Source organism: Lepidothrix coronata, unplaced genomic scaffold, assembly GCF_001604755.1.
Source record: "Lepidothrix coronata isolate B3197 unplaced genomic scaffold, Lepidothrix_coronata-1.0 Scaffold6, whole genome shotgun sequence".
NCBI classification, from domain to species: domain Eukaryota; kingdom Metazoa; phylum Chordata; class Aves; order Passeriformes; family Pipridae; genus Lepidothrix; species Lepidothrix coronata.
The window spans coordinates 11172937-11196619 of record NW_016690186.1 but is presented as its reverse complement, the minus strand read 5'-3'; the positions used below and the strand labels follow the sequence as shown (position 1 = coordinate 11196619).

Sequence of the window (23683 nt, the reverse complement as noted above, 5' to 3'; positions counted from 1 at the left end):
TTGAATCTATTCACAATAATTGTACTCTGGGAATGTAATTGATGCCTATGTTATTGTCACTTCAGCCTTTCAGAATGCCTAGTTCAATGAACTATTGCTTGAGGGACTATTTTGAGAGAGAGTAAGTTGTTTCCAAAATTGACAGTGCATCAACAAACTTATTATCCTTACATGCACAGTAGCAGTGTATAGGGCTTTTGGGACAGTGAAAGTGTTTCCATCTTGTATCTTGCTTTGGAGTGATGATAGGGTTTCTGGTTTTGCAGTCATGAGAAAGGCTAAATGGAAATATCTAGAGGAAGGAACTTCCTAACTACAACATGAAAAATGTCTGCTCAGCAAAGGGAGAAAGAACACTTTAATATATATTCATGGGAAAAAAAACCAAACCAAAACCAATATATCTGAAAGAGCTAGAATTATATGGAAAAAGGAAGATTTTGCATTAAGTATTTGAGATATTGTGAAAAGATATGAATTTTCATAAGACTGATGGAATAATAGGATACAGGAACAGAAGGTGGCAAAAGAAGCACCATTTTATCATCAGCACAGAGTAATTTAGACTCAGCAGATTCTGTAACAAAGTTGAAGATTCATGTAATTGCAAATAAATGTCTGCGAGATGACAGCATAAGGCAGAAGACAGTCCCAGAGAGATGTCCATAAAAAAACCCCAAACCAAACAGTTAGAGAAAATACACCCTTTAGGGTAAATACAAAGTTCACAACAGGGAACTGTGGAACATAAAGCACCAACCCACAAAATGCAAAATCTTCCAGTAAAAGGTAAGACATATATGTAAGACATCAGTGGACAGACATTTTGTAAGACAGACAGATCCAAAAGGGAACATTAGCACTGGATGACAGCAAAGAAATAGATCTTCAACAGCGTATGGAATGTCTTTGTATGCAGCTAACTTCTGAAACATTTTCACTGAACTTTGAATGTCAGCACGTTACTGATAATGGCCTGATCTAACTATCCACCACAGAGATGTTTGAGAAGAGCAATGGAGATTTTTAGGCAGCTTTTTTATCATATTAAGGGAGTCTTCTACAGTGCATCAGTCACCACAGTTTGTGTCTGGACGACAACCAGCAGAGTTTCTGGTGGGGAGGTGAATAAGGACTTTTGCATCTGTAGTAGTTGTTCAGCATTAACAAAGAAGGCCATCTTAACTGAACTTTGAAGAAACTAAACCGAATGTTGGTGCTGAGACTTTGAGCTGTTTGAAAAAATGGCAGAAACCATTAGGAAACAATCAATTCTATAAATACTTTTAGAAAGTGATGTGCTTCAATCCTAATTGTTTTCTAGCACACCCAGAAGAGAATTGTGTGCCTGATGATGGAGATAAGGAAGTAAAATTCTCATCCTCTTTACTTCCTCAGGAAACTCAACAGGTGTGGGACTACAGTTTGGAGAACTATTAAGATCTATCCTTCCCTTCCAAAGTACTTTTAGAAAAAAGAAAAAAAAAACCCAAGCATGCAGCATCATGACTGGCCATTTCAATGTGGCTAAGTGAATATTGTATTTAGACCTATGGATCTGAGGCATAAGAATTATATTCTAGTTGTATTTGTATGTCTGTAACAATACTGGAGCATGTGTGTAAACTATTTTTAGTTCCATTATATTCCAAATTATTCAACATTGCACAGTCAAAGCAATGCTGCTCTCAGTTCCATGGTGTCCTCAGTTCTGAGCATTTTGTCAGATTATATCACAAGGCTTGTTCAGGGTATTGACCACCTATAAATCTGATTGATTCTGTTTGCTCTAATTTGTTATCACATAGGAATTCAGAAGTTAGAAAGAATGTAGGATTTTTTGGTGGAGTATTTGATGGTTTTAGTCATTAAACAGTCGTTTTGTTTGTTCTATTCACCCTGCGTTTTCCCAAGCTCATCATAAAATAAAGAAAGGGTACTGTCCTGCTCTTTACCTGTGCATTTACCTGTTTCATTGACTAGGCAGCCATGGACTGTCCTGAACATTTCCCAAGGTCATTGGAAAAATGTGTCTTTATGTAGGAGCATCTGATCAACAGAGGGCACAGTAAGCTTACAGAAGCAACAGTACGGTGATGTCTCATACCTTTTCAGACCTTGTTTTACTAACCTCCCTGAAGTTATTTTGGGTAGTCAAATAATTTATTAGTCTCAATAACCTCTATATTTGCTTTTGATTTGTTTCTGATCCCTAAATTTGGGGACTTTATTGCAGTGTAGCAGTGATGATTATATACAGTATTACCTTTTTTTTTCTGACAGCTCACTTGCATGCTATAGATGCCTTCTTGAGTAACTAGTTGGCAACAATTCAGAGATCTTTGCCTTGCTATTCTCTACCAAAAATTACCTTAGTATCTGAAGCTAAATCAATTCTCTCTTTTGATTAAAAAGAAGGAGAAAAAGGAGAGATTAACTGATGGAAACTTTCTGGAGCAGAGTTACAGACTCTGGCTGAGCAGCTGCTTACATTGTCATGACTGGAAACAGAAGTGGTGGTGAGACATGACTTCTTTTGTGCAATTTGTTGTCTGAGGTAACAAGTTGTATAAAGACAGAAATGCTGCTTCCAGAGACTTCAACCGTTCCATATATTGTGCTGGACTGTGTGGATTTGTAGCTGAATTAGCTGCCCCTTTGTCTGATATAGATACCTTCACTTCTAGTTATAAATATCAACTTAATTTTCTAATAACAATAGTTAAGTTTAAAGGGATCATTTTTTGTGAGCTTTAAATATGATGAGGATATCCAAATGTGGATACCACCTTGTAAACCTAGCAATGAAAATTCTTGTATTAGTATGTCATGGTTTAGGAATGGTATTCCCCAATTTAGTGTTCCCACTGAAACCCTCCAAACCACATGCCACTCAATCACTGTGCCTCCCCCTCCTCCTGATGGGATGGAGAGGAGAATTAGAGGCAAAAATGGTAAAGATCATGGGTTGAGATAAAAACAATTTACTGGAAACAGCAATGAAATAAGAGAACTAATGGTAACAACAATACTAATGACAGATTATACAAGAAAAAAGGCAAAATATTCACACGACTGCTCATCCCCATGAGGTGAAAATGCCCCCACAATACCCGACTGCTCCCTCTGCCACACCACACCACCTGGAAGAAGGGACCCCTTTCCCCCTCTCCAGGAAAATTACATTATTGTAAGGTTCAGGTGCATGCTGGTACCCCCAAAATACCAGACAGTGGAAGGATTTAGGAGAATTTATTTCCAAAGTCAAGAACATTTAACATCTCAGTACAAATCTGCACTGGGACTAGGAAAAGACACACCCTTTGTTCTTCCTAGGACTTTTATTGTCTCCGGCCCTCCCAGTTGTGGGGCCATCAAACATACATACCTGCAAGAACTTATTTTCTCTCTACTTGGGAGTCAGATCCTTTGGAATGCAGGAGAAAACATCTTAAACTATCTCTGGGAAAGATGTCTTTTTCCAGGCAGGAAAGCTTTCTTAAGTGAAAAAACCCTCATCTCTTCAAGAAAGGTCTTATACACTTACAGTTTTATTAATGGTAGTTTTAAAAATGTTTCCAGTAACACTGTAGATATTGTTCAGGTTAACAACTGGCAGTCTGAAACTTCTCTGTGTTGAGCCATTCTCTTTGTCGTTATGTTCTGTCTGAAAGTTCTCATGTCGGGACTATGAAGAGACCCTACTGTGACTGGATAACTTCTACGCATAATTTTTAGACTCCTTATTCTTGGAAGATGCACCTTTTCTAAGTTGTTGTCAGGTGCTTTATTAACAGAATCCTTTTCAGAAAGGTGAGGAATCATTGCTATACTTCATGAAGTTTGTTAGATTTTTTTCTTCCTCTTCCAGCATGTTGTCAGCATGCTTGTCTTTTCTACCTTCTTAAGCAGTTCACTTTTCCTGTGATTCCTTTGAGCCTCACCCTATTGAAAATCTATTGTATGTTGGTTTCATTTTGCCTACCATCTTGCAAATAAATAAAAATTTTTGTCAGGTAGTAGCCCATAACATTTCTTGAAGGACAGAGGGACTCTACCTTGCAGAAGGGAAGCAAACACCAAGTTTGCATCTTGGACAACTCAGAATTCCCCTGAATTTATCCCTCTATAACCAGTATATGGAAAATCAGGAAAATGGAGGTATATACACATTGATCTCTTGCCCAGAGTGGGAAAGCAATCATTTTCATTGAAATGAAAATCACTCTTCTGTCAATTCCTGTCAGCTGTTTGCCACATTGAATTTTACACACCAAAATTATTTTTTTCCAGGCACTGCAAAACTCTTCTTATAGTTAAAAGTATTCTGATGCAGGGAAAAAAAAGAAAAAGAAAAAAAAGAGCATTTGAATAACACTTGGTAGTATTTTTGTTTAATTTGAGGAGTGTTTGATATTGCACATATTGAAAAACCTTAAGACTGCTTTCAGCTGAGACTTCATGTGTGACATTATAAGATTTGGATGGGAGGAATCTTTGATTTTGCTTCCCAGAAAGGCATCATGTTCTCTCTACCTCAGACCTTCATTTAGAGATGGGAAGTTGACACTATTATATTGTCTAATATTTTGTAGATCTTAAATTCCTTCCAAATATACCATTTGCAAATAGTAGGCCTCCAGATGCTTGGAAAAAAAGCAAAATATATTAAAAGGTGGTCTGAAATTAAGATGATGTGTCAAAAAGAAAAAGGTATTTTAGGTTATAATTATTCTAATTTAGTAATGTGTATTTTCAATTATCATTGTAGTTCAGCTCAGAAATACTAATTTTTTCAATCTCTAAGCCTAGGCCAGTGCTGAGTTCTCAGGGCACAGTTCTGCTCAGGATTGCAGATAGGTAGTTACTGGAGAAGTCAGAAAAGTGCACATGCAACTCCAGAAACAGAATTTGCCTTTAGTTGCAAGGCTTTCTTTAGTCAGTGTCATAGGAGATAGCATTGCACCTCAGGCAAGAAAATGTGACTGTTTAATGTTCGGGACAGAACTCATGCTTAAGCTCAGAAAGTGAAGTATAACTGTTGTTTGTTTTTATTTTAGCAGGGAAAAAGCAATAATCCCAACTGGCAGTCCAAAAATAACCAGATTGGAGGGTGGAAGGAAAAAGAAGGAAAAGGGAAGACTAAAATGGAGAGGTAAATTGTTATTCTCTAGCCACAGTTGTCTTTCAAGGAGGAGCAGGGAGGCAGCATTTTATTAGGAGTATGTGGTAATGCAGTGATGTATGGTGATTTTGCAAATGACGAGTAGAGACACCACAGCTATGTCACATCATTTGAAATGATTAATGAGATGTGGGAGAAAAAGGGGAGCACACTATCTCCTCTTCTGGAGATGTAAGCAGCTTGCAGTCAGTTGTCTCCTAAATTTCTTTGAATACTTCCTGAATATTGGACTATTACCGTTTCTAGTAATTAACTATAGTGTTATCTCTCCCCATTTCTATGGTAATTTCTGGTCTCACATTCAGTCTCACCAGTTTTGGTGGTTCAAGCATCGGCAAAGTCTGATTCTTTGAAATTAAATTGTGTAGCTGCAGATTCTTATTTGTCATTCCTGTTTCCTTAATCATCAGATTAATGGGTGTTTTGGATGTTAGGGGATAGTGACATGTTTAGGCCATGATGTGCTGATATTTTGCATCTTCTTTGTATTTGCCCAAATGATAAACCACAGCCACAGTGGAAGGAATGTTATGAGTCCTGAGATGGATTCTCCCTTTTTTTAGCTGATTCAGAAGTGAGTTATGATATGATATTATCTGAGGACTAGAAATGTGAAGGGAGGAAAGTAAAAAATATGAGACTCTAAAAGTGCTCTGAATCCAGTCTTGATGTTTATTGTTGGTTTTTTTCCTCATGAAAAGAAATTTAAATATTTTCTTCTTGAACATTTTAAAAGTTCAGTGTATTCTTCCTGGAAAGTACTGCTGCTAGGTATTACATAGGCTGCATTTTTAAGGTTTGAACCTTAAATACAACATAGAGGGATTTTTGACTAGTAATTCATATAATTTCTTTATATTACTTTATTTTTACTTTATGACTTTGCTTTTTATTACATGTTTAGACTTGAAGCTTTTTAGTATTAGTAATTGCAGTAGAAGTTACTAGTTTCCTCTGGCCATTTTTCTCCTCTATGCTGTAAAACAATAGATAGCAATGTGTGATTATATTCCTTTAAAGCTAAGTGGTCTGGAGAAGACTGAAATTGAACCCAGACCCCACTGAAAGACTTTAAATGTTTCATTGCAGAAGCAAATGCAAAGTCCAGTGTTTGGGCTGGGATAACCTTGTGCAACACAGAGTCACAGTATATGCCGAGCTGGAGCACAGACTGGTAGGCCAGCTCCTAAAAAGCAGCTTGGTAGCTTCTGGAAGTATTCATGAGTGGCCAGTTGTGCATGAATCTGCAGTGTGTCCTTGTAGCAGATAGGCAATCATGTCCCAGGCGATGTTAGCAAGCATAACCAGCCAGTCTTTTCTTCTCCGCTCTTTGGCATTTGTGAGACCACACTGGGAGAACTGGAACCAGTTTAGAGTTCCCCCATAAAAGAAGTACATTTACATGTTGGGTTGAGTCCAGCAGAGATCTACCAAAATGGTCATGGGTCTTGAGTACCTCTGAGGTTGTGAAAGGTGAAGCTGAGAACTCGGTTTGTTCAGCGTTAAAAAGAGATGGCTGATGGGAGGTCTTATTGCTGTCTTCATGTACCTAAAGCATACAGACGAGACAGGGCCAAACCCTTCTCAGAAGTGTGTAGTGAAAGGACCAGAAGCCACAGATAAAAGGAAATGCAGGAAATTCTGACTAACTAGTAGTTTTTTAGAGATATTACCAGAGGTAAAATCACTGGAGCAAATGTTCCAAGAGGCAGAGGCATCTCCATCCTTGGAGGTACGCAGAACTTGGCTGGACTGGCTTTGAGATAGGTGCTTGGAAGAGATGAGCTCTAGAAATTGCTGCCAACTGGTTTTGTGCATGCTGGCAAAAGAACAGGAGGGAGATAAATGGGATTTCTGATGGAGATATGCAGCACAGGAGGCATCTCCGTAGTTAGAATTGTATGAATGTTTGTAGAGTGGAGCTTGTCAGGGTTTTTTGCTAAAACACTTCTGGCTCTTACTTTCACCTTAACTTACTTGACAAAGCTTATATAATTTTTCATTTTCGGATGTTTTGATTGTTTGTATGTTTGTCAGATTTGCAATCCTAACAGTATATCTTCTTTCTCATAATAACTAGCAACTGATAAGGACCTTGATGATCCAAGGCCTCATTTCTTTATAAGCTTTGATCAGTGAAGTGGATAAAAAAATCAGTTTCTGAATTATTCCAGTTTGGATTTTGCCTAGATACTATCTGTAAATAGTAGAGATGACTTACACTTATCTGTATCTCAGTTTCTGCTTCAGGCTCTCAGCAGGCTCCAGCAGATCTGAAATGGATATGATGGGCTATAGCAATATTTAGAAGGCTCTTTTCAGAACCATGGTTCTAGCAACTTGTTTCAAATGTAGTAATTTTAGGTTTTGGAGTACAAGGTAAAAAGCTAGCAGTCTTCCAAACAGGTGAGACCCAGTGAAATCCAGTCTCTGATGGCATTACTTTGAAAGAAAGCAAAAAGTACATTTTGTGTTGCTTTACTTTAAATCACTTGCTTGCTTTAAACCCATTTGCTAGATGTTATTTACTCTCTGGAGGCTGCTTTCATGGACCATCTTGAGAGCTCAAGTTGCTCAATGGTTCACCTGCTTTGAACCCACACAGATGGGCAGCCATCCAGCTAACACAAAAATCTCCCAAGCAAGGATTTCCACATACCAATTTGACGTACTTGACTGAGATGGTTTCTCTATGGCCCTATGTCAGTCATCTGCACATCTGAGTAGTGCACTGTGTTTGGGCCTCCCCTTTCAGGAAGGTCACTTGGCATGTCTCCTGAGCTCAGCTGAAGACTGTTAATTCCTCTTGTAGAAGTCTCCCAGTATGTCTCTTTTCCCAGGAGCACTTGGAGCAAGGTGTGAGCTGCATGAGATAGTCTGATAGGGGCAGCTCATCCATTGCTCCACTGATGCCAGAGCCGTATGGCCCTGCTATGCCCTGTCAGATCAGACTTTGTCTGTATGTGTGCAAATAAAATGCCAAGAAATTTGTTGTCACTGCTGAACTAGCTTATCCCACTTGCAGCCTATTCCCACTGAAAGCAGTCTCTGGCAAGCAGGACACCAGGAATAAGTGGCATGGATTAGCCTAGCAGTGCCTGGCATCCTCTCAAGGGCTCATGTGCAGGAATCTGAGTGCCTGTGTTGTGCGGTACACACAGACTGAACTTGGCACAGTGTCAGTGTCCACATATGTCCACGCTTGCTAAACCCTGAGCTTCTTGGGACCATGATTGCAGCTGTGTGCGTGGGTGAACTGGTGTATACAGAAGACACAGTCACTTCACTGATGGTGGCCTGGATAGGCTTTCGGTGAAGCTGATGTAACTGTGTGACACAGCCTGGTCAGATGCTCAGGGCAACAGTCAGGAACTGCACTCTGTGTTGCTTCACTGTTTAGTACTTTTTTCCATTAAGTAGCAGTGGAAAGTACTTGTGGTCCTGCTTCTGCTCCCACTAAAGTCTGTTGGTGGTGTTGGAAAAAGAGATAGTTCATTCACATCATGTTAGAATAATTTGGATTATCCTGAGAGGAGAAGAAAGAAAGAGAACTGAAAAAGTGAATTGAAAGGAGGGAATATCTTGCAAAAATAAATTATTTTTTTTTTATTTTTAGTCACTACCTCCTTTTCTCTTGGATAAATTAGAATTATGAATTTAACATAGCAATTTAAGCTAATATTAAATTCATATATAATCAGCCCTTAAAGTATGTTAACTAGTATTATACTCAGAGAAATGCTAATGAATTACCAGCTTCCTGAAATGTATATACCTCCTATGAACTACCCAGACTGCTCGAAAAGAATCATGTCATCAGTTTGACCAGCTGACAAGGCATATGGCAAACTCTTTTATGATGCCTGTTATCTGTAATGATAGCTGTTTGTGTAGCTGTGCTATTCACTGAGTGAGAGTAGAACAGTAACGCAGCAATTGCTACTAAGTGGAACAAACTGCAGAAGGACAAAAAAAAATTGAAGACCAACATTTTAGAAATGTGAGAAAAAGAAAAGCAGCAGTCACCCAGGGGAGTTTCTATAGCAGCAGTAATCTGAAACACCCAGGCACATTGCCAAGAGCTCCAGTAGGTTGTTAATCAAAACTTCCAAATCTCCTGCCAATCCAAGGCTTTCCTAGCATCAGAAGGGAAAGCTGTCACGTAATGATGTGATACTTACGTAAAGAAATTTCCGAATTTTTTTTGTGAGGAATATTCTTGTCCTAAGCAGATTTTTTTTTTTTCTTTTTCACCCTATAAAAGTATCCTTCCCATTGGACTTTCAGTTGAAGTAATGTATTTTTATAGGTTAATACATTTAGTTTTTAATAAGCATACAGGATTCTTTCTGATTCCCTAGGGATTATATTCTCTTTTATTTGCATTAATTAGGTGTTCCAGTAGTAAAATGCAAATCTTATAATTCTTCCTAGGAATGGCGAAAGGTAGTATTAAAGGTAGATTAGGCAGGTGTCTATGTAAAGCAGACACTTTAATTGCAACATGAAATTTAAGTAAACACTGTAAAAGTGCTCCAGTTATCTACTGAGTTAACAGTAATATATGACTTTGCCTAAGGCATTGAATTAACTAAAAAATAATGTAAGCCACTTCCTGTTTGTAGGGGTAGTTGGCTTCTTAATATTATCACATGGTAGGCATTTTTTTTTCAGCTGATGCTGACAAATCCCATTATCTAGGAAGTGTTTCTATTGTGTAATCTTAGCAACGATGAAAGCAGCAGTGATTTCAGCCTTTTCCATCTTAATTTTCTGGGTGATGGATTTTTCAGTTCACTCAAAGGGAGAGGAGAAGGCAGCAGGATATAAAAGGAAAGTGTGCTTTTTGGCATGGTTTTCTCTTCCCACTGCTTGCCTGGCAAGCCCTCAGTGGTCCCTGTGAGGATGCCGGTGAGAGGCAGGAGAGAGGGCTGGAGGCAGTGGCAGTAACTGTTGGCCATTCATACCGAGTGTGTTCCCCAGCACTGCACTGTTCACTCTACCAGTGGTGGGATCAGAGCTAATTTACATGGTCTGGCATGTTTTGAGGAGAAATTCACTGTTTAGGGAATGTCTGCAAGTACATGGGATGGCAGTGAGCTTGGAGAGATATGTTTTTAAGCTGTGTTTTTATGGGAGTTGTGCTGCCATAGAAACTGAGAGACTATACGTAAGCTTTGGCTTTCCATGTAAATAGCCATAAGTGCCTTTGGCCTGCCTAAATCTTGGGAGAGAGAGAGAGTTTTATGGGGCTTAGGAGAGGAGAAATTCCCTCCCCCATTACCCTATTTCCCCAAAATACCATATGACAACAGGATTCTTTTAAGGGAACTGTTAAGAATATTAATGAAACAGAGCATCCTGCGTTTTTTGTAGAATAACCCATGTCAGATGATTTGGAGGAAAGCTTTCACCAGTATAGTTTTCAGCTTGTCAGGATGGAGTGGAGAAATTTGACGTGGAAGTATAATTCTGAGTATTGCTTTATAAGTCTCAAATTTCATATTATAGTCACATTATAGTTGTTTAGCCCCTGTATTTCTGCATAGCACAATTCCAGATAGTGACAGTAGAGTTGTTAATACCGTAAAGATCCCTGTGTGACAGGGGATAAATCAGTCTGTTATGGGCCAGAAGACATGCTTAATAGCCTTAGGCAAAATTAATGTCAAGTAGTAAACCCAAGAAGATGGTATGTATAAACTGAAATACTTTCAATCCAATAGAGACACTTCAACTCAGTAGTAGTTTGGCTTTAGTTTAGTTTACCATGCTTACACTGTAGCTATATAAGAAGTATGCAGCTTGTCTTGGATCACTGACTAGTTTATAGTGCTGAAAGAACCTGCATGTTTTAATGCAAACACAGGAGGAATAAAACCAAGGCTAACAACTTCAGATTTCTTTGGAAATGACCAAGGGTCGATAAAATAATTTGACTTTTCTGTCAGCCATTCTGAAAGACATGACTACGCTTCTGTCAAACACGAGATTGATGTTGGTAGGAGCAGGATGACATTGATCCAGTGAGGTGAAGTGACAGCTTTGAACATCATGAGTTTCAGTGCAGGCTGGAGACTCCAGGTAAATACTCAGAACAGTGACTAGTCTTGAAAAGCCTTGTTTGGCTGTGAATGAGTGCAGTGCTCTTAGTAATTGCAAGCAAGATTCATTTCACCATTTGATTTGGACATTTTAGCTGTCTGAAAACTGTGCATCTACTCTGAGCTGCTGCCTGGGTACCTTTTCCTGCCACTGGAAAAGTAGTGATACATCTTGTCTTAACGTGGCTAGATGAAATTACATGTGCTGAATATCACACCTAGAATGTTATTAACCTGAGTATACTTTTATGTACTTCAGTCTATCACAAGTGGCGTGCACCTTCATGTATTGCACTATTGCTTCAATGGAGATGATCAAAAGATCATTTTTTGAAAGAAAATAGTAGACTTGGATTGCAATTTCGTGTTCAGGACAGACCACAGATTGTAATTTTAAACCCGAATCCATCAGTCAGTTATGCAACAGACAGTGTAAATCATGCTTGTGATACTGGCAGTCTACTTGGAGAGCCATAAATTATTGATCTGCTTCCTGCAGATATTTTGCCCTTTCTGACTTATAGTAAAATTATTTACTGCCTAGTTCTTTTTCAAATGCTTGTGTCATACAAGCTTTGTTAAAAATGGTAGAGGCAAAGACTTCTTGAAGAAGTTTGAAAGATAGAAACTGAGAGAGTTCAGTCTCCTAGCTAGTACTGTGTTGATCAGTTTATGAAGGCCACTTTTAATGGTACTCTTCATTTCCATTTCTCCATGGAAACAGAAAAAATAATTTGTACAGAAATTTTAAGTTTTTTCGATCCTTTTCACTGACATTTTTGTAGAAATCCAGTTACAAAATTATCAGGAAGCTGTACTAAAATCTTATCCCCTGTGAAAGGACTCTTCCCTTTGCAGCAATGGAATTTAAATGACTAAGGTGCATCATATTGCATCTGTTTTAATAAAATGCAGTAACCCCTGTGAATTTTAAATGTGGCTTAAATTGCTGCTTCTTTTTTATTGTTTTTGATCTGATCAGTTTTAAAAAGCTGTTCTATTTATGAGATGTGTAGTGAGTTACAAATGTAAATTTGATCTGGGAAAAGTACACAAATTTTCCACTGCAATTGGTCCCCTGGCATTCTGCCTCAGAATGGATATAAACAAGGACATACAGGCTGAAGGAAGAATGTACCTTTGATATCAAATGTGGTTTGGTTTTAATGTCGCAATTATTGCAGACTCTTGAAAGGGCAATCTTACACACATTGGACCACTGTGACAAAGGAGAAGTGTGAGAAGGGCTGGAACATCACTAGGAATCAGTCATTTCTCTCACAGGTGTTTACAGCTCTTCTGTGAGGATGACAGAAAAAATCATATCACCATAATCCTTGGCTATCGGAAAAACAAGTTTTGTTTTGAGACCCGCATTTACAGTCATCACTGATTCACATCATTGTGTTACACATTTTAGCTGGGCTCCTATTCCCATAATTTATACTAACAAGAAAATTAGTCTCTTCTCAGAATCGCATTTAATAAACCGTTTCTATTTTTCACATTCAGCCCACATGGTGCTATGCCTGAATAAAAGCAGATTGGCTTCCTTTTTTATTCAGACACTTTGGCTAACCCTTATATACATAAAAGAACTGCATCGAAGTTACCACCCACTGAACATACACTTTTTTTTACATGAATCGGGTCCAATTCCTTTTTAAAGAAGCTGTTAAAGGGATTGGTAGCTTCTTTGCATGTTACGCAGATTCTTCCCACTTCACAAATTCAGCAACAGCTATTGTTGGGAGCTGAAGAAGCCATTTTCCTACCAATTCAAGTGAAATATTAGTCTTGCTCCATAATAAGCTTAGTGAGTATTTACTGGATACTGAGGTAGTAAAGAACCACTAGAGATCTTGAGTGGAATATAAATAGATTACCTTTTACAGGGTCTCAATGAGAGGAAGCTGAGAAATATGTCAGCTATTTAATTATTAACATTCAGTATCAATCAATAGCAAAATAGGCTTTGATGGTGATCTTCAAAAGGGTTTTAATCATTACTTCCCTCAGATACAGAAAGTAAGTCTGAACACTGGGGGTTTAGCCTGTATTTCTCTTAGCTCTACTGGAAGGTTACCACTGTGTGGTACTGCGATGTTGCAGAAATAATTGAGATAGCACCAGTTTTTTAAACATATTGGCACTTGGGACTTTATAGGTACCACATGGTATACCTGGGTAATTCCTGAAGAACAGATGACATGCTAATGAACAAAATTCATTTAAATCCCAATGAAATTAATTACATTTTATGATAGGACTGGGGAGTTTGGGCCCATGTGTGCACATGCATGAGTAAAGTCAAGCAAGTTTATGGTTTTGCTTTAGTGTGGTGCTCCCCTGCCACTTGCCAGGATAATGATGAGCACATGGGTTCCTGGGGGCACCTATGCAGCCTGATTCCTTCACTGGTCCACTTTCACTATTTGAATTTAAATGCTTCATTTTGCATTTTATTTGATGTTACAGAAAGATATGGTGTGCAAGCCCCTGGGAAGTATATTCCCTAGTTTATATAGAAAAGTTATTCTAAGTGAAGTGGGGTTTGGAGGAGGTGTAGGATGCAAAGCAGGGTGGGGCAGGAGGAGAACAGTTTAATGCAAGAGCAAGTGAAATTGAAATAAAAGAATAATTTTATAATAGAAAGTACAGAGTAAGGGTTGCTAAACTTTCTGGCTCTTGAAGCCATGTTGCAAAGTGTTAGAGAGCCAGAGCTTCCTGACGGATTCCCTATAGCTATCCAAAATAGTATCTTCCGCTATTCCTTCTATAAGTCCCCACTCCCTCATTCCGTATTTCTTCTTCTTCAGCTAAATTCATGTCCTCCCACCTTCCGGCTGCTCCAACTCTGCATCGCTTGCCCTGCTTCTCATCCCTAATGTACAAACTGTACTCATACCAGGTTGCAAATGCTCCAGAACTGCCTCTGTCTCTAAGTGCTTCTCTTACAACCTGTTCAACTCTTTGCACACTCCCTCACCTCAGCATGCCCTATCTGCAAGAAACTGCAAGCTTGGCATATGGACTTAGGGCTGTAGCTGGAACTATGCTTCCAATATATGCAGTCTCTATCTCTTCTCTCTTGTGTACTACACCAAGATGCTCAGTCTGGGTCCATGGTCTGCCATACAGAATGGAGGGAGGCTGCACTGTTTGTGCTATGACCTGCTGTCAAAAGAGATATGGTAGAAAGGCACTCTGCAGGCTGAGCTCTGGAACCATGCTCCTCACTTTCTCCCGTGGCCCAGTGTGCCTACAGTCAGGCGGGGGTCTGCCATGAGAATTTTGCTTTGTATATGGAGTCTTTGGGGGAAAAAACAAGGCAGAGAACAGCTCGGGAGAGTAGGAGCTGGTGTCTATGATTCACATTGCCTATTAATCCAGCTGGTGACTGGATTTCCTTTCAGTGTCACAGAGTGACTTGGAGGTGGGCTCACTCCTAAAGTCATTAGGCGATGTGGTTTGCCTCATGGATCATGTCAAAACATTTATCACCCACTGTGTTTTCTGATATGTTGTATTATTTTTTACAGTGATGAAACCTAAACTGAACCAGTGTATGTAAGTCTTCATACAGTCAATCACACTACCTTTTCAGCTCTGACAGATACTATTTAAACTACAGCTTATGGTGTTATTTTTAATCCATCTGTTTCAAGGGGCTAGATATAAAATATTTTCATGTTGTGGTTTGAAAATCTGATCTGCAAAAACCTTATTTTTAAGTTCACATACTTTATAGTGTATGTGAAATTAGCTCAGCAAGTTTGCTTTTTCTTTAGTTATTTTCTGGTATATTGATACTGGTCATAGGAAAAGATTTTTTATCTTTTTGTAAACAAACCTCTAGCAGCCACACTAAAAATGGCAGAGTGCATTATTCTTTTCCTTCCTTTACCTCCCTGTTCACTTGTGTTGCTATTGCTATTGCAGTCTCTCCTTCAGTTAAACAGGTAGGTGGACCTCTTCCACTGCCCATGCCATCACTTATTGCTTCTTGTGGGGTTAGTGGTTGACACTTATTGCGGTTTTACTGCCTATTGTCAAGTTAACATGCTGTGCAGACTCAGTCCCTGTAGCTTCAGAAGCTGAGTTCTGTTGCCTGCTTCCAAATGTGTGTCTGCCTCCTGGATGAGCAAAGTACTTCTGCCAGGATGACAAGATTTCATACACTGAGCCATCCAGATCATCTTACCATAATCTCACAATAATAAATCTTCCAAAGAAACATTCTCTTCCAGAAGTCCTGCTAATGTACGCCATGTTTACTAAGGAAAGTGGTTTAGTGCTATGAATAATTTTATTAGAGTTGTATCATTTTTCCACAGGGGAAACTCAGAGAATTATTAATATGGAATAGCATGAAATAAAATCCCATTCCTTTGTTTTTCTTATCATTACCTTAAATTTCACTGTTTTAAAAAGATATTTTTCCATTCTGTTCTTAAATTCATGCTTGGAAGTGATTTATCCTTTCCATTCTGTGCCCTTTGCTTTTTCCTTTTAGTCATTTTTACTACAAATAATGTCATATTTCAGTTCAACTTATTTATAGGATATTATTATGCTGATAGTTACACAACATTTTTTGAATCCCACGGTGGATAAATAAATTAACAAAGTCCAAGAGCAAGTAATTTGGGTAGACACATTACTGGTGTGTTCTCGAAACCTTTCAAATGGATGAAGTGAATTCACAGGTAGATTTGCTTTTGCACTTGTTTTTCCTAAACCAGTACTTTGGAGAAAAGTAGTGTAGTGAATCACCACACAGATGGATTTTGATTTCATATCATTTGATCAGGCAAGCTCATCTTAATGAAAGGCTTAATAAATACTATACAGTTCACTAATCAGCCGAATCAGTGAAAGCTGGAGAAGTTCTAGCTGCAAGAGATTGTTATAACAAATATATCTTACCCCACTTATGTCCAAGCAGATCCTGAACTGTGTAATACAAATGGGCAGGATCAGTCCATGGAATAGTACAAGTTGTTGTTTTTCAATAAAAAAATTGATAATGCAACTCTATTTCAGAACTTAAAAATATGGCATTTAAATTAACCATTATCCTTTATGGAAAAGAACCAATTTTTTATATCCTCAAATATTTAACAGTCTGTGACTCAGTCAATTGCCATCTGAATAATTTTTTTTCATTTTGTATCTTAGAACTGTAAAATTTAAGGAAAATTTTGTAATTTTAGAAGAAAAATGCAAGAAAAAAATCTTAGAGGAAGTCCTTCTCTGTGGACTATGACTCTTCACTTTGTGTCCTGCTCTGTAAACTTTTCAGGAAGCAAGCTTTTTGCTTTAAGGATGCTCTGTTTCTTTTTTTTTTTCAGCAGACCTGAAAAATTACTTTCATGCATTATGTCTTCTGAGTTCTTGACAATGTTCAGGATACCATATTTTTTAGTGAACGTGTTTTTGTTCTGGTCAAAACAGTAATTATTTACCAGAGTTTTTGTTCCTCTCTTTGTTCATCCCAAGTCTTTTCCTGGAGTCTGTAAGAGTATGAAAAAGGTGTCCCTTCCCTTGGCAATCACCAGCAGTGCATTGGCATTATGGAATTTCAGTAAGTTTTTGTAGCTGGAGTTCTGACATGCTGCTATGGCTGTTAAAACAGGATTGATTAATATGCTTTTTGTTCTCACATACTTGTGAAAAAGCTTACCTCCTCACATAGCCTTTAATTTATTCTTTTTTTTTAGCTGGTGCTAAACTGATTATATCTGGTTGATTAATCCAACAGTTGTATCTAAATCTGAAGAATGAAAATAAAAGTGGATATTTTATTTAACTTGACCTAAGTGTCTAGTCAAAGCTAGTTGCTTTAGGTGTTTGTATGGGCAGTGGTGAGATAAGGACATTCACAAAGTATGTTTCTTCCCATTTAAGATACTTTCACAATTTAGAAGATACGGAGATCACTGTTTCCCCTCATTTTCTACTAAGGGAAGCTTAGACTGAATGGCAGCTTCTGAGGTTTGTGATACCAATATAAGCTGTATTTCCAAGTTTCTTTCAGGTATGCAACACTGAATTGTAGAGTATGCACCTGGGCACCACTGTCTGACCAGGAGTGGCATATGTTGCTTCTGCAGAAGAAGTAACTTAGATGTGCTTAAAACAATTGATTAACAAATGTAGTTTCAAAAGCAGCTTGATAAAGACATTGCCCCATAAGTATGCTCTTGTAAATTGTATCCACCTGGAGCTTTTTTCCACCCTTTTGTTAAATGCCATTCTCTGTAGTAAGAGTTGTGACACTGGCTGCAGTTTTTACTGTTTTCTCTGAAATGCCTAGTACATTTTTTTTGGTACTGTGAACTATTAGTAGCACCTGTTGGAGGTAGAATAGGGCTATCAGGCAGGTGACTGGTGGTCAAAGATGCTCTTTCATTCTGTGCTGTGGAAACAAGTGCTTTCTGTCCCCTTGGTTGTAATGAAATGTTTGTGGCCCCGCTCACACATGGTTGGCACACGTTTGCTTTAGGCAGGTGCTTTGTCCTGTTGAAACTGTTAGATTTTTGAATACTTAAAACTAACATTGCATGTAGGACCATTTGACAGACTGGTACCTAAATTCAAACTGCCCAGTTGTGAATATGCAAGACTGTGTTTAGGAAACCCAAATCGCTCACCTGCCTAAAAGAGCTGAACAAAGGCATGTCTAGCTTCCTGAGCAAGGAACTGGTATTTGATATGCTGGAAGGTAGCTGCTGCCTTACTGTTGCTGATCAGATGCAAGGAAAGATGTTTTTGATACACTAGAGGCCAAGCAGTCTGAGAATGTTCATTCTTTTACCATAGTTGGAACTATGGTAAAAATTATCACTTCTTGCATGTTTTCCTCAGTAATTTCATTTTCTATGAACTTTAATGATTTAATTTCATTTGCTATTATCAAAATTTTTGGAAAACATTCTCTGGCTTTCTCATGTATGTAGAAATTCATGTTCTTTTGCCCAGCAGCTAAACATTTTTTTTTTTGCAAAGAACATTTTACGCTTCTTATTTTGACTTCTTTACTTGTATTTGCTATAAGAATCATATTTGTATAATTCACATCAATTGTTTCTATATTGCCCTGAATATTTTACATATGTCAAGTATTACCAATGAACAGTAGCTCTGTAAATAAACATTTTTATATTATGCCCACTTAAAAGCAAAATTTAATGTTTATTTTTTTACTTTCTTTAAGAAGTAGTAGATAGTACCACATTTCTTAAAATTCTTGACTAAAGCATTTTGGTCAATTTTTCTTTTAACATTTAGTTATCATACCTCTTTTGATGTTTAGGCATGGAGACATGATATGGTTTTTCTCTGATCTGAATACAGGAACATCTTTGACATAATTGGTAATGCACAAATACCAATGACTGTCTGAATAAATGGGTCTTGGAAATGCTTTACTAACTTAGTCCACTAAGGAAATATGCACACAGATGTAGATATATATGGGACCACAAAAATTATGCACATACACAGAAAGATAATAATCTATATCCACATATTTGCATATATGCATAAATACTAACTTACAAAAATTATTTGAAAATAGAGGAAAAAATACTTCAAAATCAGGAGAAAGCCCATTTAAGGTGACTTTAGGAACACAGGGAGATCTTAAATGCGAGGAATATATAAGATGCCTTTTGCTTACCTAAAAAAAAAGGTGGAAAAAAACAAAATTAATTCCATGATGTCAATATATTGATAACCAAATGTGTGATAAATATCTTTCACTCCTCTAGTACTTGCCATTGGAGTTTACAAATTGGTTTTAGCAGTGACTGGTCCTATATGTACTAACCACTAGAGGGGGGATGAGACAAATGTTTTTCATGAACTTTTACAGATACTTGGTTGCAGAAGTCTTGAGATGTTACAAAATCCTCATTTTTAGCCTCTGTAGAGTATGGTCTTATGGCTAGTCATCTCAAATCCTCTCACTTTGTGTCCTTTTGGTGTAATCCTCATTTCAAATTCACAGAATCACAGACCAAGTTAAGTAGAAAGGACTTCTGGCTAGTTTCAAAGACAGAGCCAGTTTGCAGTCTTAAGTAGGTTGCTCAGGACTTTGGACGGTCAGGTTTTAAGGGTCTCCAAGAATGAAGATTATACAGCTCTTCTGGGCAAACCTGATCCTGGATTTGGCAACTGATGTATACAGTTAACTTTTTTTTCCTGAAATTTAATTGGAATATCATTTGTCAAAACTTGTATCTGTTGCCTTGCAACCTTACATTGACCACTACTGAGGAGACACTGTTTCTGTCTTGAATGTTGAATATTACTGTAATATCCATCCATCCATAGCCTCCTCTTCTTGATATTGAGGAAACCAGTTCCTTCATACTCTCCTGGTATGTCATCTGCTCCAGGCCCCTAGTCACTGTGGTGGCTCTCTGCTGGACTTGACCCAGTTTACTGATGTCTTTTTGGGAAGCACAAAAACAGACATAGTTTTCACAGAGTGGTCTCACAAGTGCCAAATAGAAAGGAAGAGCCATTGCTGCTGGTTATGCTTGTTAGTATAGCTCAGTAAGAAAATTTTCATCTCTCTCTGCTACTCCATATCTCTATTACTTGCTTCTACTTTCTGTTTGATCCTTAATCATCTCCAAACCTTTGAGCCCATACTGGCTTCCACTGTTAGCTTTTTTCATGTTCCCATTCTCCAATTTACCTCTTCTCTGCCTGTGTCCAGATTGCCCTCCCCACTGTCTTGCTGCATTCTTCTCCATACTATGTGAAGACTATTCATCATTGTATGTAAGTGCTTCACATACAAGGTGGTTAGTGTTAGAAATTGTCAAGGAGTAAGACACCTGTTTCAAATACACGAAAAACAAAGTCTTTCAAACTTCTTGGCATGCTACCTTTTTTTTTTTTTTCCAAAATAAAGGCTTCTGTTGAGTGCCCTTGGTGGTAGTTGCAATCACACTGCTATGTGAACTGGAGAATGAATACAACTGCAGAGATTGGATTTCACCATATTTTGCATGAAAGTATTTACCAGTTCTCCAACACAGCTCTTGATTTTTTGTTCTCAGTGAGGTGTGCAGGTTTCTGTCAGAGGAATGGAATTTACTCTTTCAAGTCATATACGAAATAGATTTATATGGATTTATAGTAGCTTTATGTACAGTTTCTATTGAATAGATCAAAGGGATTGCTGAAGTTGAATGAAATGTTTTTTAAGAGGTTGAGATGAAGTGTAGTGATATCACAGCATTTTTTTTTCTGTACAGAACTCCAAGTCTACCCATTTTTTTGGCTACAGGTGAAGTGGCACTTTTCCCTACTTTCCATACTGTGTAACCAAGTGGAACATGTATTTCCAGGAGGAATGAGATCTGCTTAGAGCATAGGTTTCAGGTAATGCAAGAGTTCTTTGGTTATAATGCATAAAGGCATACGAAAATACTGTTATTTGAACATAATCTCTAAATATACTTACAAAAATTGTTAATACTACAAATTGTCATTCAATCACATTCCATTAGGGGATTACAGAAATTCTTCCACAGTTTTGAGGATCTCAGATGAATCTTTTAATGTACCTTGCAGCATCGAGTCCTGGAAACACTAGATAAATTTAGCCCAACAGTCTCAAGAAGAGAGAAAACGAGGAAGACAAGAAACTGAAATTCTCTATTTAAGTGGTTTAAAAACCCTTTTTAAAAGTGAAAATAAAACATATGATTGCAGTGATGCAACATAAAAATAAAGGGTATCAAATAACATCTATTCCTAGTCACTGTTGAGAGTAAGAGGGGAGTCTAAGTGAATTATGTGAACCTGTGGAAATTGGTGTGAGTTTAGTACAGGTCTTAATAGGGGAGAGAAATGAGGAAAAGAATAGTAAAATTCAGTAAAAACATTAAGAATTACTAGCCAGTCTGCTTAACAGACTGAGGCAGGAATTCCCTCTTCCAGTATCTGATAGGATTCAGAGTTGAGTCATTTGGCTTTCCTTCTTATTTGTAAAACAGAGTTGTTCATATATTTACAAGGGTTCAAAAGTAGCTGTTGACACTTAGGTAATAAAACTGAGACTTTCTTTCATTGTGTACAACAGCTTTATCAGTGCTGCAGTCTGCAACCCAGGGCTCTGGACACTATTATAAATTAGAAAGTAGATATAGGAACAGAATTGGGTGACATCTTTGTTCAAGTACATGAAACCTGACAATGTGTAGAATAAGTAAGAAATAAAATACTGCAGGTAACTCTTAAGTGAATGTACTTTTCAGTTAAGAGGTAATTTATGTGATGACATAAGTAGGCTGCAAAATTCTTGGAAAACGGCTGTGTCAGTGGCACCTACCTTTTGTAATCACCATTATTTCTTCAGACATTACTGTGTCATACTGGGTGGTGTGGTTGACACACCCTAGGGACAGGATGCCACCCAAAGGGACATGGACAGGCTCAGGAAGTGGGCACATGGGAACCTCATGAGGTTTAACAAGGCCAAGTGCAAGGTCCTGCATCTGGGTTGGGGCGACCCCCAGTTTCAATACAGGCTGTGGGGTGAAGGGATTGAGAGCAGTCCTGCTGAAAAGGACTGGGATGTACTAGTGGACAATAATGGATATGAGTCAGCAAGGAGTGCTTGCAGCCCAGAAAGCCAATTGTACCCTGGGCTGCATCAAAAGAAGTGTGGCCAGTAGGTCAAGGGAAGTGATTCTTTCCCTCTATTTTACTCTCCTGAGACCCCACCTGGAGCACTGCTTTCAGCTCTGGGTTTCTCAGAATAAGAAGGATGTGGACCTGTTGGAGCAAGTCCAGAGGAGGGCCACAAAGACGGTCAGAGTGTTGGAGCACCTCTCCTGTCTTTGAGGACAGTCTTTGTGAGTTGGGGTTTTTCAGCCTGGAGATAAGGCTCCAGGGAGACCTTAGATCAACCTTTCAGTACCTAAAGGGGGCCTACAAGAAAGATAGACACATACTTTTAAGCAGGGCCTGTAGCAATAGGACAAGGAGTAATGATTTTAACCTAGAAGAGGGTAGATTTAGACTACATATAAGGAAGATTTTTACAATGAGAGCCATGAAACACCAGAACAAGTTGCCCAGAAAGGTGCTAGATGCTCCATCCCTGGAAACTTTCAAAGTCAGGTTGGATGGGGATCTGAGCAACCTGATCTAGTTGAAGATGTTCGGGCTCATTGCAGAGGGGTTGAACTAGGTGGCCTTTAAGATCCCTTTCAACCCAAACTATTCTATGATTCTATGTTACTGTTTTTACTGTGAAATAGGCAAGAAGTTAACTCATGACGTGTATAAGCAATATGAGCTCTTCACCTGTGGCTGCATTTACTCCTCAATATGTGCCACATAGGTTTGTACTGTGCAGTCCACAAACTCAGCAAAAGTATGAGTCTGATCTGTTATGATTTTTTTCTTTTGCATAGATTTATGTTGAAATGCTGCTAGTTTCTTTGCCGTTGTAAGATCTAAGCATATAAATATGATTTGTTATTAAAAAAGAAATTAAATGTGCACATAGTAAGGTCTCTTCTCATAAGAGTCTCAGGGTTATAGTTTAGGAAAGCATTCACACATCCCTGCTCAAAAAGAAAGAAAAGTGGTTAAGGGCATCCTGTAAAAGAATCTTTTTTATCTAAGGGCTGTGTGTGCTTTTGCATCTTGAAGGAATGATGGTTCAATACGTCTGTTTTTCAAAATGTGGTTGTAATCCCACTTTTACAGAGGGCAAAAGTGGAGCAGAGAGATGAGAAGTAATTTGCATACTCATATAAAATAAGACCTTCACAAAAATAGACTATTAACCAAAATTATGTCAATTCCATTATTCTGGTTTAACAACTAAATACATTTCCTCTTTAAAAGGGCATTAAACTTGTGTAGTTTCAGCTTTTTAATAAATGTTAAAAAATATTATTTGTGATAAAATCCTAAATTTCTATCCTTCTTTTGCTGGAATAGAGTTAATTATCTTCCTGGAAAATAATTTGCTCATTTTTGTCCCTTTGGCAAGTTTCTTTTTTGCATATATTAGTAGGTATGATCAATAATATTTCAGAGATAGGCAAGGAGTAATATCAGGCATTGCTAGGCTGTACTTGTCTAAAACTTCACAAGAAACACACAGTGGTTAAGAAAGCAAGAACTGTGCGTGTACAGGTTTATGTTGTCATACTTCTGGAGAGAAACACAAAGAGATCTTGAACTACCAAGGTGTTTTAGGTGGCAGTCCTGTATTTTAGAGATCCTTAATTTTATATTCATAAACTCTTCATAAGCTCTGCTGTTTACGTAGAACATCTGAATTAAAAATACATCATTCTCTAACATATCAATTATAGTGGAACAATTTTTACTCAGACAAAACCCACCCTGA

At 38.0% G+C, this 23683-nt stretch overlaps 1 protein-coding gene across 15 annotated transcripts in view; it reads left to right on the top strand.

The window, feature by feature from the left end:
• The window catches only part of DLGAP1 (DLG associated protein 1), a 418553-nt gene that overhangs the window by 98910 nt on the left and 295960 nt on the right, over window positions 1–23683 (top strand). For 8 of the 15 annotated variants that reach the window (XM_017832741.1, XM_017832697.1, XM_017832775.1 and 5 more), the window contains 2 exons: window positions 5061–5155; window positions 20597–20691. The exons of 5 other annotated variants lie outside the window; for them this stretch is intronic. The gene's annotated coding sequence lies outside the window, so the exon portion shown is untranslated. The remainder of the gene's footprint in view (window positions 1–5060; window positions 5156–20596; window positions 20692–23683) is intronic. 2 more of the 15 variants (XM_017832679.1, XM_017832659.1) reach the window with 1 other exon arrangement.